This window comes from Pinus tabuliformis, chromosome 9 (assembly GCF_031772625.1).
Source record: "Pinus tabuliformis cultivar Carrire ecotype Pingquan chromosome 9, CPIR1, whole genome shotgun sequence".
Lineage (NCBI taxonomy): Eukaryota > Viridiplantae > Streptophyta > Pinopsida > Pinales > Pinaceae > Pinus > Pinus tabuliformis.
Genome location: NC_142307.1, coordinates 1,484,699,076 through 1,484,711,194, shown reverse-complemented (window position 1 = coordinate 1,484,711,194; position 12,119 = coordinate 1,484,699,076). Strand labels below are relative to the sequence as shown.

The 12,119-nt window shown below is 41.1% G+C and overlaps 1 pseudogene; it reads left to right on the top strand.

Moving 5' to 3' along the window:
• Positions 1-12,119, top strand: part of LOC149154230 (uncharacterized) — a 30,857-nt pseudogene that overhangs the window by 14,448 nt on the left and 4,290 nt on the right.

Genomic DNA, 12,119 nt, shown 5'->3' with positions numbered 1-12,119 from the left:
GATTATGTGGATATACGCTTTTTTCAAATTGTCATTTAATGCACAATCAACAAATAAGCCAGAACGATTTTTTCTTTAGAAAATTCAAGGCAAGAAGATCATTATGAACATATTCGGGCTCATCTTTTATCCTAAAATCCTTCAAAAGAAATTTTATTTTATTCTCAAATTGATTTTTTGAGATCTCATGGCAGAATTCATGCAATGTAATCCAGGATTTCTAGTTGCTTCGGAGATCTATAAAACCATTGTAATCTATTTGATGATGGGGGGATTATTGTTTCAAAAACTCTATTTTGCAATTATGAACTTTTTTTCTTTTTGTTTCCTTGTGCAATTCAAATGTGAGAATAATTAACTCGTGAAGGTATCATTTTAATCCCTGCTTCTCATAGGAGGGCCCCCTCGAGATAGTAAGGTTTGCTTCTAATTTTTAATCTAGTATTTCATTTTATGTTTCCTGTAGAATTTCATTAGCTTAAATTTTTATTTATGTTGTTAATTTTTCATAGAAGATTAACCTAATTGATTTCATTGTTGTGAAGATTTTTTATGCACATGGACTAATTTTATGTTCATTTAGATTCATAACATAGTTTTACATCATAGTTTTGAATGGAGATTATCTTTATTTCTATTACGAAGTAGACTCTTTTACAGTGTACTTTCAATTTCAGCAAGTGTGTGTAATTTCGTTCAGAAGCAAAAGTGTGGTTTTAATTTCCTTTAAAAGTAAAGTGTGGATTTTTAAAACAAGCATGTTATTCATTTCTAGAAGGATGTAATATTTCTTTTAGTAATAGGCAATAGAACCAATCTCATAACTATTAGACAAACATGTGCATATTGGTACTTCAACTTAACTTAGAAATTGTATGAGTGACAAAGACTCCTAACAAATACAGAGTATATACATTTCATCAATTTACTAGCCCTGGTTGATAATTCATGTAAGTAATTTAACAATCAATTAAATTACCAAATAGGTATGGCACTTTAACATAACATACTCTTACAACTGCATGCAGTAACGGTTTCTTGGCCTGCTATACATGGTGTTGTTCTTGGAAATATGTCAGGGCAATTTCAAACACCTCAAAGTGATGTTTTGAATACTTAATTGTTGGTTCAACAGAAGTCCTGAGTGCCAGTTTTGGAAATGAATTTTGTAAATCAGCTATGTTGGGCTTAGCAGTATAGTTTGAAGTCAAACAGAAGGATGCAAAAGAAGCAGAGGAAAAGGTATTCTTACAAATACCTCTCTTAAGAAATTTCTTTGTTTTCAATGGATTTCTCACAATGATAATGACAAAAGGTATGTAAGTAGATATAGCATATTATTTCATAGTATTGACCAGATGTTGCAGCTCTTATTGTATTCATTGTTGCATAGTTTGAGATGTTTTTGTTGCACAGTTGGGTTGGAAATTCATGGTATTTCATAGCAATAAAATATTTGGTAATGTGTTAGTTTTGTTGGATCTTGAAATTTCTAATAGCAAGTGTGCCCAAGTGTAGGGAAAATAACATCAAGCTTAATACATACCATAGAGTAACACTAACTAGGTTAATAGGAGCTACATTGTTTTGTTCACAAATATTAGGATATAATATTTGTGATCCTAATTTATTTTTAGATCAGGGCCATTACTAACATGTTCTGTAGATGCTAAAATGGATGACATTTCAATTATTTAGAATATTTCTTAAAAAAATTGGGGCAATTAGAACATGTGTGATTTCAAGCATGCACAAATCAATATCAATCATAAAACCTAGCCATCTATATATCATAAAGTGGCTTTAGAGTTAATTAGCTAGACATGAATCTTCTATATGATATCACAACTCTTATATAAATTAAGATGAATATTATGCTAAAAAATGAGGAGACAACCAAAGGTTAAGGTATCATCACATCCATAATTTATTCATGTTGATAAACGAAAAAAAAAATGTGCACCACGTTGCACTATCAGTATGACTGCCACTAGTATCTGTGAAAAAATTATTTTTGTTCACACTAAGGAAACGATATTTAAATGGACATGAATCCATAAGAAAACAGGAAGGAAATATAATATGCCAACATAGAACCAAAGGTGGTAATGGGACTAATGATCTTGTTATGACTAAGAAAAAAGTAGTGGTGTTGTAGCAGCTACAACCACCCTCCAAAATTTTACCTTAGCTTCATTTTGGAGCCTCCCTACCAACTTTTCACAGCACCTTGTCTTGCTTCGTCAAGTTCACAAGCTTCAGTGTTTTTCTTGCACAAAGGCAGACTGTCGATCACAGCTCAATGCATTCCCCTCATAGGCTAATCACCCAGACTTGGTCCAGCTGCAGGCTGAGAATCTCCCCCAAGAAATCACGCAATTCTTAAAGGCAACTAGCCTTCCCTCCAGAAACTGCGATATCCTGACTGGCAGCCTGTTGGGTTCCAGAATTGCGTAATTCTGGCAGTCAACATTCACAGTGAAAATTGCACAATTTTCCCCAGCAGGGCTTCTCAACCCAGAATTTGCGCAAATTTGGGCAGCAGTTAGCTGCTATACCCAGAAATAGCGCAAATCGCCTAGGCAGCTAACCCAGCTCCCAACCAAAAATGTGCATTTTCTCCCAGCAGTCGAACAACCTCTTGCATGTGCAGCTAAGTTGTCTGGTTCCCTCTAGGACTAAGAAAAACAGACTTGCATGGATGGGTTGCTTCTCCCAAGGCAGCATGCAAAGGGATTCCTTGTTTCAGGGATCCATTTTTAGGCAGTTAGAGGTTACATGAAAGGATCACTTTAAAAGCCTCCCACCAAGTGTCGCTTTCCCTGAATTTGTAACATGCGCGTCACAACCTCGATTTTATCAAAACTCATCAATCGGACGCTATAGAGCTCATACCTCACACCAACCTTGCATCTCTGCCATCCCACATCACATCTAGGAGTTGTCGACTCACTCAGCTCAGCTGTCTTGCGGTAAGCTTGCCTTCCATGTCCTGTGTTGCATTTTTGGCATTTTTTGTGTTTCGCTTCATATGAATATTATATGCTTGATTTTAATGAGCACTTGCTATCATTTTGATACATATTAGCCTGCACTAGCACAATTTCAATTTTCGTTGTTATCTCACTGTTATCGCATGCATGAAACTATTTTTCACGAACAATTGTCGATTCGGCGACTCGCCTCACCCACATGCATGTTCTTCTGTTTTATGAATTTGTCATTCATCATTTGCATGCATGATCATTCACTTATTCTTACACTCAGTATCACCATGCATTCACACTCACATTCACATTCATTTTCCTGTCGATGAGTCTGGGCAACCTCAGCCCAGACTCTGCCTTCACTGAGACAACATTGCACAATCCTGAGAGGGAAGGCTCTGCCTTCCTCTCCAGAAATGTGCATTTCTGCCTAGCAGTTGTTCCCCAAGCCTGCTTTGCGCAATCCTGAGGGACAGTGACTGCTGGCCCAGAAAATTATGCAATGCAATCATTAAGCCTGCAGTCATTGCCAGTTGAAATTGCGCATTGTGTAATTCTAGCAGTCAGGTTGGACTATGCATTGCGCAGCTCCAACAGTCAGTCAATCTCCCAGTAGCCCAGATTGTGCCTTGCGCATTCTTGGCCGTCAGTCTCCCGACCTGCCGGCTGAAATTTTCCAAGCTTCATGATCAGTCACACAAGTATGTTGCAATTCAATTCTCAAGTTCATTTTTGTTTTTGACTAATAGATTTATTTCCATGTCTACAGGTATTACAGGTATTCATCTACCTCTCAATAGTGTAGGTACAATAGTTTCCAAGAGAGCATAGTCAAAGACACCGTTCAGAGCACACCTAGAGATGCAGTCAATCAAATGTCTATGAACTTTCCTAGTCACGAAGATATCAAGTTGTTCGTAGACAAGGACATCAAAATATGACAACAGCAACATCACAGTGAGCAGCATCATGAATAGCAGCTGACAGCAGTATACCGAATGCAACAAATGCAAGAGGAATTTTGTTGACAACACAGAGGTGGAACAAAGTTGCAAGCTCAAGCAGATCCACTGATGATGAAAGCAACTTTGGATACTCAAGCTATGAGGTGATGATGCGACATGAAGATCATGCGAAGACAAAGAATGGAACAAAGAAGGAGTTGCATGTGTTGAAGCAGCAGCTCAAGGAAGAACATGAAGCTGCACAGACAGAGGAATCAGTTGCAGCAGGAACAGGAACAATAGTGAGCACAACATGCACTGACAGATGAAACTGTGCCCGTACAAGTTATAGATCTATCCCAGCAGCTGGCACCAAGCAAACATGGTGAGAAATGTTGTTGATTGCATGCAAAGGATTCAGTAGCATGCATGTCATTGTGAGCATGCATGTGATCCAACCCATTCATCACACTCACCAAGGCGAAGACAAGAAGCATGTCAAACTGGAGCTGAACATGTACTTCAGCAAGTTGATGTGCATGACCACCAGCACACACTTGAAGATCAGCACAGACACTATGCATCAGTGTGTTTCCTGTTCAGCCACACCTAAGAAGACTGGGTTCATGTTAGTAGATGAGTTGGATGAAGGAGCCGAACTAATGCACCAGTTGCAATGGATGCAAGAGTTCACTTCAGCAAGATGTCATAATTGAGCACATGCACACCATCACGGATGACCAAGCTCGGCATCAGCTCACCGCCTTCACCATCACAGCCATTTCAAAGAGTTGGTCTCACCTCAACGGACCGAGTATCAGTGATGTCTTGCATGGCTTGCTCAAGCCATTTCGTCTCACATGAGCACATGTGCATTGTAATGTAACGTCATGTCAAGTGGAAGTTCAAGTGTCCATAGTTGGATGTAACAATCATAGAGTAGATGAAGAGTCATGAGGGTAGATGAACTGTCACAAAGGGGAATGTCAAGGGTCACCCCACTCTTTGCTATAAATAGAACCTCATAACTCATTGTATAGACTTTTGGTCATCCAAGCTTCCGATAAGAATATCTTGGCAAGAGCTTGGGCAGCATTGTAACATGCCTTAGCTTCTCCACTACATGGAGATAGTACATCTCTTTGGAGGAGCATGCGGATGTGGTTGTAACGTTCCACTATTGGGGCTAGCGGGTGTACATGGATGTATTTTATGATTGGAACTTACACTTCTTTATATAATAAGAGCCAGCACGTTTCATGCATATGTTTTATTGTATTCCAACTGTCTTGTTTACTCTAAATGTCATATGTATTTGCTTTCTTATGCACGCATGTATGTACTATTTTGTATGAGCATGTATGAATCTTTCTGAAATGTGTTGATTGGTTTAACTATCACTTTGGATTGCCAACTAACTTTCTTTCCAGCTTGTGATGCATCTTTTCTCGTGTGTTCCCTTCCCATCCGAGTACTGTTACAGGTTTCCAAGGGGCGCACTCATCTCAACCCACTGGTGTTAGAAACCTCTCATGCACCTTCCTTGACTCACTGCAGCAGTGGCACCCTTGCTACTAGCAAAGTTATCTTGCTTGCCTCTGTGTGAAATCATGGTCAAAGCATTACCATACAATCCACTGGTGGGACTCCTACACCAAACAGTCTAAGGTCTAATTGGGACTTCTTACTGGGGAGATCCCCTTGACATGTTGGTGGGTCCAGCACCGTCAACATTTATGGCGCTAGAAAGAGGGCCTGATGACAAGATGTGTCCTCTCATCTAGTTTTGAACCTTTGCATACCTTTCATGGATTCTTGCACTCTTCTCCCTTCATGATGTTTCTCGAATCGTGAAGATGTCACCATCACAAGGAAGTTTTTCAATCTTTTGTCCACTTACACGTATGATGTTGAAGACGAAGTGGTCTAGCCTGCGTACTTACATACCTTTCTTTCCATGCTTCATGAGGAAGACGGGTGTTCTAACGAACATGACAACTTCCTGCTTGCACACACACTTCGTGAATCTCCACGTCGATGGGTGCTCAGCCTACCAGCTAACAACATGCACTCACTTGAGCACTTCTACAGTCTCATTATAGACACTTTCTATCATTTTGATCCATACCATCTTGACCGAAAAATGCTACAACAACGGAAGGCTCCGCATGAATTGGTTATGTATTTTTGGCAGCGCTTCCGTGACTTACAGTTTCAAGCTCCAAGGATCTAGATGAAATTTGCCTATCTTTGGGACTGATTTGAGTATTGCCTTAAGAAATATGCCCATCCCAAGAAGAAGCTTGAGATGAAGCCTTGCTCAACATTCTTCAGTGAGGGAACTGCGCAATCTCATGTGGATGCGGTCACTATTTCAACTGACTATCCGCCTTCCCCTCATTCAACAGCTCCACCACTGTCGAGTGATGTTGAGGATCATGCTCACACACTTGTTTAGCTTTCACATCCTCCCAACATCACTTCACTCAATTTTTGCATAGATTTGGTTGTGAGTCCTTCGATTTCTCATATGCATTATGTTTTATGACTTCTGTCTTTGCACTCGAGTGTTCCTCCGAATGATATTGTCTTGTGTTTGTTAATTCCGAACTCTTCACTTGTTGTGAATGAGGAACAAGCTACTGACAGAGTTGGTGTTTCACAACCAACATGCGTTGTCATTCACGAATATTATGAGTGGGAGCTTGACCATCAACACTCGGCGAAGGATGACTCTCTTCTGTCCGAGCCCCCTCCGTTATTTCCTAACATCTATGGTGAGCCTTCCATCCATGATTTTGCATGTGTGTCTTCATCCACGGATTCACCCATTGTTGATCACTCGTAAGACTCATCGGATGTTGGTCTATTATTAGACAATGGAGAGGATAAGTTATTCATTGAAAATCCACTTGATCTTTCATCTACGTTTTCCAGAAATACAGAGGGTGATTTTGTTTGCTTTTCATCTACCCCTTTGTTTGATTCATCTTATCATGAGGATGTCGATGAATTCATTGATTTTTCTGATCGTGGTGGTCGTGATCCATTTGCTTCCATATTTGATCACAATCATGACTCTATGATAGTTGATCTTTCGAAGCCACTGGTCTATGGTGATCTATCTGATGATGAAATTGAAACACCCAAGACTGTCAAGGCACTTCAGCCCAAGCTGATGGTTATGCAAGGTCCTCGCTCTCTTGGGGTTAGTCTCACTTCCAATCATGAAACTGTTCAATCACCCAAGGCTCCTCATCACTCATATTTATGCATTGAAGATCCATCTCACACATAGATCATACTTCCTCCACTCGAACTACATGATCCCATCACTCATGCATTGGAGGAATATTACATTTCAAGCACTCGTTCGCGATGCAAGTTATCTTGGTTTCTTTCGTTTGCTTGCATGTCACAGTCAAGAGTGTGCTTATGTTTCAAAGTTTCATGTAGTGTCACACAGCACTATGATAATTCCACGGACTGCTCATCATGCACTTGCACTCACTTATGTCCTGTGGGCACTTTGAAACACGAAGTGTGGTTGTCTTCATTGTTATATCTTTCTTTCTTGTTGGTTCGCACAACTAGGTTGCTTGCGGACCAAGCCTTCACCAACATGGGCCAACCAATGCACCAGTGGCTGCATTGGAAATATCACTTCACATGATCAGGCCCATGCACCATTAGTGTAGGAGTAGGAGTAGTGTTTGCTTTAAGTCATTTTTCTTGCATGCTTGTTTGCTTACTCACTTTGTTTGTTTGTTTGTCTACATCCTTGTTTTCTTACTTGCTTTTCTTCCACTTTTGCTTCTGCTCTTTCTTTGCTTCAATGTTGTTAGTTCGTTTGTTTCATTCGTATAGTTCACTCGTTTCATTCATACGTTAGTTTTGCATGAAATCATGTATGACTCTTGAAACAAGCTTGGTGAAGTACAAGAGGGCTTGTAGAGCTATCACTACTTGGTTATCTGTCATCTTGTCTCTATATGAAGAACTTGTTACATTTAGTCCGTGATATGTCAAAGGAAAATATGTACTTTTCGAAGTGAACCTTGGTGAAAACACAATGCTTGCACGCTAACTAGTGTCACCTTCTCTAGTCAGTTATTTTTGGGTTAACCCTTGTCAGCTCAGTTAAGTAGAGGAAGGCGAGGGGGGAAATAGTAATAGGCACGCCAAAGATATAATAAACTACTACTCTACTGGAAAAACCTCTTCCGCTCTCAATAAGTCAGGATCCCTCTTCCGCCTCTGAAACGAATAAGTGTTATACACAATTGAAAAATGAAAAATGAAAAGAATGAAAAGTGAAAAAATTCAAAATTGAAAATGAATAAGGCCAAAGAAGAGAAAGGCTTCCTGCGTAGAGAGGTGATGCAAGTAACTCCACCAGGGCACTGACCAGGCTCGCTGGCAGCGGAGCCATTCTTGTGTTCCTATGTGACTCCGCCGAGGTACTATCTAGGCCTGCTGGCAGTGGAGAAACACCGGAGATGAAACTAAGACTTTAATGACTATACTGCTTGTGCACCAATATACCCTTCAACCCCAATTGAAACAACTGTGTTGCCTTGGCTTGGAATGTGTGTCAATTGACCAAGAGCTTGGTAGATACTACATCTTACAATTAAGCTAGTGTGAAACCAAGATGAGTTGAGAACTAAACAATACTTCCGGAGGTGATAGACTCGCTTTTTAAGATCAAGGCCCATTCAGAGAGCTAGAGTTCTACCAGTGTGTCACCAAGTGTTGTAGCAGCTACAACCACCCTCCAAAATTTTGCCTTAGCTTTGTTTTGGAGCCTCCCTACCAACTTTTCACAGCACCTTGTCTTGCTTCGTCAAGTTCACAAGCTTCAGTGTTTTGCTTGCACAAAGGCAGCCTATCGATCACAGCTCGATGCATTCCCCTCACAGCTTGATCACCCAGAGTTGGTCTAGCTGTATGCTGAGCACCTCCCCTAAGAAATTGCACAATTCTTGAGGGCAACCACCCTTCCCTCTAGAAACTGTGCAATCCTGACTAGCAGTCTTTTGGGTTCCAGAATTGTGCAATTCTGGCAGTCAACACTCACAGTGAAACTTGCGTAATTTTCCCCAGCAGGGCTATTCAGCCCAGAATTTGTGCAAATTTGGGTAGCAGTCAACTGCTCTGCCCAGAAATTGCACAAATCTCCTGGGCAGCCAGCCCAGCTCCCAACCAAAAATGTGCATTTTCTCCCAGCAGTCGGATAACCTCTTGCATGTGCAGTTGAGTTGACCGGTTACCTCCGGCACCAAGCAAAACAGACTTGCATGCATGGGCTGCTTCTCCCAAGGCAGCATGCAAAGGCATCCCTTGTTTCAAGGATCCGTTTTTGTGCAGTTGGAGGTTACATGCAAGGATCACTTCAGAAGCCTCCCACCAAGTGTCGATTTCCCTAGATTTGTGGCATGTGCATCACAACCTCGATTTTATCAAAACTCATCAACCGAACATTGTAGAGCTCATTCCTCACATCAACCTTGCAGCTCTACCATCCCACATCACATCTGGGAACTATCGGGTCACTCAACTCAGTTGTCTTGGGGTAAGCTTGCGTTCCATGTCTTGTGTTGCATTTCTAGCGCTTTTTGTGTTTCTCTTCGAATGAACATTGGCTACTTGATTTCAATGAGTGCTTGTTGTCATTTTGATACATATTATCTTATACTAGCACAATTTCAGTTTTCCTTGTTATCTCACTGTTGTCGCATGCATGAAACTATTTTTCACCAATCACCTCACCCACATGCACATTGTTCCATTTTCTGAATCTGTCATTCACCATTTTCATGCATGATCATTCACTTATGCTCACACTCAGTATCACCATGCAGTTGCACTCACATTAGTGTTCAGTTGCCCATCAGGGAGTTTGGGCAACCTCAACCTGAACTCTACCTTCACTGAGATAGCATTGTGCAATCCTAAGAGGGAAGGCTCTGCCTTCCTTGCCAGAAATGCACCATTCTACCCAAGATCTATTCCCGAGACCTTCTTTGTGCAATCCTCAGGGATAGTGACTGCTAGCCCATAAAATTGTGCAATGCAATCGTTGAGCCTACAGTCATTGCCAGCTAAAATTGCGCATTGCGAAATTCCAACAGTCAACAGTCAAGCTGGACTATGAATTGTGCAGTTACAGCAGTTTGTTAGTCTCCCAACAGCCCAAACTGTGCCTTGCACAGTCTTGGTAGTCAGTCTCCTAACCTCCCGGTCGAAATTATGCAACTTTCATGATCAATGACATAAGTATATTGCAATTCAGTTCTCAATTTCATTTTGGTTTTCGACTAATAGACTGCATGCCATGAGTGTTGCCATGTCTCTAGGTATTGCAGGTGTTCATCTGCCTCTCAGCAGTGTAGGTACAATGGTTTCCAAGAGTGCAGAGTCGAAGACACCATTCAAAGCACACTTGGAGATGCAGTCAATCAAATGTCTATGAGCTTGCCTAGTCACAAAGATATCAAGTTATTCGTAGATAAGGACATCAAGATATGATAGCAGCATCATGAACAGTAGCTGACGGCAACATACCGAATGCAACAAATGCAAGAGGAAGGTTGTTGACAACACAAAGGTGGAACTATGTTGCAAGCTCAAGAAGATCCATTGATGATGAAAGAAACTTTGGAGACTCAGGCTATGAGGTGACGACACGACATGAATATCGCATGAAGACAGAGAATGGAAAAAATAAGGAGTTGCATGTGTTGAAGCAATGACTCAAGGAAGAACATGAAGCTGCATAGACAGATGAATCAGTTGCAACAAGAACAGGAATAGCAGTGGGTGCAACATGAACTAACGGATGAAACTATGTTCGTACAAGTTATAGATCTATCCCAGTAGTTGGCATAGAGCAGACATGGTGAGAAATGTTGTTGATCGCATGCAAGAGATTTAGCAGCATGCATGTCATTATGTGCACACATGCGATCCAACCCATTCAGCATACTCACCAAGGGGAAGACAAGAAGCAAGTCCAACTGGAGCTGAACATGTACTTCAGCAAGTTGATGTGCATGACCACCAGCACACACTTGAAGATCAGCATGGACATTATGCATCAGTTTGTTTCTGGTTCAGCCGCACCCAAGAAGACCATGCACATGTTAGCAGACAATTTGGATGAAGGAGCCGAACCAATGCATCGGTTGCAACAGAGGCAAGAGTTTGCTTCAGCAAGATGTCGTCGTTGAGCACATGCACACCATCACGGATGACCAAGCTCGGCATCAGCTCATCACCTTCACCATCATAAGCATGTCAAAGAGTTGGTATTACCTCAATGGACCAAGTGTCAGTGATGTCTTGCATGGCTTGCTCAATCCATTTCGTCTCACATGAGCACATGTGCATTGTAATGTAACGTCGTGTCAACTGGAAGTTCAAATGTCAATAATTGGATGTAACAGTCATAGAGTATATGAAGAGTCATGAGGGTAGATGAACTGTCACAAAGGGGAATTTCAAGGGTCACCCCACCCTTTGCTATAAATAGAACCTCATAACTCATTGTATATGCTTTTGGTCAACCAAGCTTCCCATAAGACTATCTTGGAGAGAGCTTGGAGAGTATTGTAACATGCCTTAGCTTCTCCACTGTACGAAGCTAGTATATATCTTTGGAGGAACAGGCGGATGTGGCTATAACGTTCCACTGTTGGAGTTAGCGGGTGTACATGGATGTATTGTATGACTGGAACTTACACTTCTTTATATAATACGAGCCATCACATTTCATGCATATGTTGTATTGTATTCTAGTTGTCTTGTTTACTCTAAATGACATATGTATTTGCTTTCTTACGCACGCATGTATGGACTGTTATGTATGAGCATGTATGAATCTTTCTGAAATGTGTTTATGGGTTTAACCATCACTTTGGAATTTCAGCTGAATTGCTTTCTAGCTTGTGATGCATCTTCGGTCGTGTGTTCCCTTCCCATATAAGTATTGTTACAAGTTTCCAAGGGGCGCACTCATCTCAACTAACCGGTGTTAGAACCTCTCATGCACCTTCCTTGACTCACTGCAGCGGTCACACCCTTGCTACTAACAGAGTTATCTTGCTTGCCTCTATGCAAAATCGCAGTCAAGGCATTACGTACGACCCACTGCTAGGAATCCTACACCAAACGGTCTGAGGTCTAA